The 2,106-nt window shown below is 42.3% G+C and overlaps 1 long non-coding RNA gene across 1 annotated transcript; it reads right to left on the reverse strand.

Moving 5' to 3' along the window:
- Window positions 1-238: 238 nt before the first annotated feature.
- LOC118734758 lies at window positions 239-1,566 on the reverse strand. The gene is made up of 3 exons (XR_004992425.1): window positions 1,008-1,566; window positions 749-926; window positions 239-454 (listed from the first exon to the last, which is right to left on the reverse strand). It is a non-coding gene; the product is annotated as an uncharacterized LOC118734758 (long non-coding RNA).
- Window positions 1,567-2,106: the final 540 nt, after the last annotated feature.

Genomic DNA, 2,106 nt, shown 5'->3' on the forward strand with positions numbered 1-2,106 from the left:
TTACGGTGTGGTTGCTGCTTGTTGTTGTTACGGTGTGGTTGCTGCTTTGTTGTTGTTACGGTGTGGTTGCTGCTTTGTTGTTGTTACGGTGTGGTTGCTGCTTTGGGCAGCTTTGGTGTTGTTATTGAGGTCGTCTTGCTAATTGCCAGGGTACGTTGAGACGCCTGACGATCCTGAGGCGCACCGCTAACGTGGTGGCGCTTGCTTATATTGAGGCGCACGATGAACCTAAGGCGCACCGCTGGTGGCACTTGATGACGTTGAGGCGCCTCGCTGACGAGGTGGCGCTAGATGGTGTTAGGGCGCCCGATGGGCATTAAAGCGCACCGCTGGTACGCACACACTGGTACTATGGCGCTCTTCTCCCGAAGTGGCGCTTGAGGTTACGCCGTATGGTTACAGTAGTGCTGTTGTGGCGCGTCGTGGATACCGTACGGGACGGTCCGCAGACTGCCTGCAAAGGGGATATTAATTAAAAGAGGTTTTATAGTTTGAATGATTCCTAATGGATTCTAAAGCAAAGAAAATTCACAAGGAGCGATACATCTGGATCGCAAGATTGAAGTTACATCAGCGTTTATACACAATTTTTGACGCCCCCGGTTTAAATAGAGGCATATATATGGGTTTTCGTGCTCCGCATGCTTCGGTAACCCCCCACTTCATAGCCGCGGTTGTTCCGTCTATTCTACCCCGGCTAATGAGACCTTCCTCGTTTGCTTCGACACTCAAGGATAATAATACTCACCTATTCCAGTGTTAACAGTTCCGGGACTGTTGCGCTGTTTTTGCCGCCCTGCGGTTGCTGTCAACGGGATGTGGGTTGCTGCTGGGACTCCCAATTGCTTAGTCAATGGTCCAACTGATTCTTTTGGTGTTGCTGCGGTGCTACGGTTGCAATGGTGGTTGATTGCTTTCACCTTTTCCTGTTTTATGTATATAGATTATTCTTCCCTATACTTTATAAATCCACTTTGACAACATGCACGATAACATACAACACTTACCTTGTACTAAATGTAGTAGCTGCGGCGGCACGCCAGATATGATACGACGTTTCCTCGGAATCTATAAATCTCTCCAAGGCTGAAACTGAAGCAGTAGTTATATGTAACGTTAATAACTACGTTCTCCTGAGTGCAATTCTATCCTAGAATCGCTGGTGAAATCGCACTATTTGACTATTTTTTTCTTTTTTTTTTAAAGGGGTTAGTTTGTTTAGTTTCTTCTTCACTTGTCACAGTTACTCGACTTATTTCGAGTGTTTATTTGGGTTTTTTCTTTTTTTAAATATCAAAATAAATCACTTTTATAATTCCCGTATCTGCGCACTTCGCATCTTGTTGAAAGAAAATTATATTGTGAAATGGCCGACTTTGGTGTTGCCAGCAGGTTTTTATACCCTTGCACTGCGGGAATATTCCATTTGGAAGAATAACGGGCACTGCGTCATTTGGACTAGTTCCGTTACTCTTCCAAATGGAATTTGCCGCAGTGCAAGGAGGAATATCAAAAAAATCCGGGGTTGCCGTGACTCCTCTTAACCGCAAAAAAAAATCTTTAAAAATAGCTAGTTAACAATTTTGACAGTTTCGTGATGAATACAAACGTCAGAATTTTATCTGGCTCATGTGCTAGGTAAAATTTCACAGCTTCTTAGTGTAATCAAACCTTATCATGAGTTCCATTTTTTTTATTTTTATTTTTATTATTTTTTTTCGAACCGGTTCACTTTTCAACTTTTGGTTTCCATGCATTTACCAAGGCGAATTTATCTAAGGTGGTGTTACTAGCTCAGCTGATTTTATGTATGTGTTTCGCCGCACGGCTTATGATATCAAATTGAAAAATTTTGTTTGAATTTCTACACACACTCTTACAGATTTTGACAGTTTATGCCGCCAAAGCAAAACGAAATACAAGTAAATTTTTGTTTTTGTACTCCTGCTATCACCTTATATTAATTCGCCCTGGCATTTACTATGGTCGGTGGAACAGTTTTCGGGCGAAACTCAGGATAAGGCAGAATATTGTGGGCGGTAATAAGGAATGAAAATCGAAATGGAATCCGATAAAACAAAATAACGTCCGTTACTTGCAAGTTAT

Source organism: Rhagoletis pomonella, unplaced genomic scaffold (genome assembly GCF_013731165.1).
Source record: "Rhagoletis pomonella isolate Grant_MI unplaced genomic scaffold, Rhpom_1.0 Rhpom_scaffold_00002, whole genome shotgun sequence".
Taxonomy (NCBI): domain Eukaryota; kingdom Metazoa; phylum Arthropoda; class Insecta; order Diptera; family Tephritidae; genus Rhagoletis; species Rhagoletis pomonella.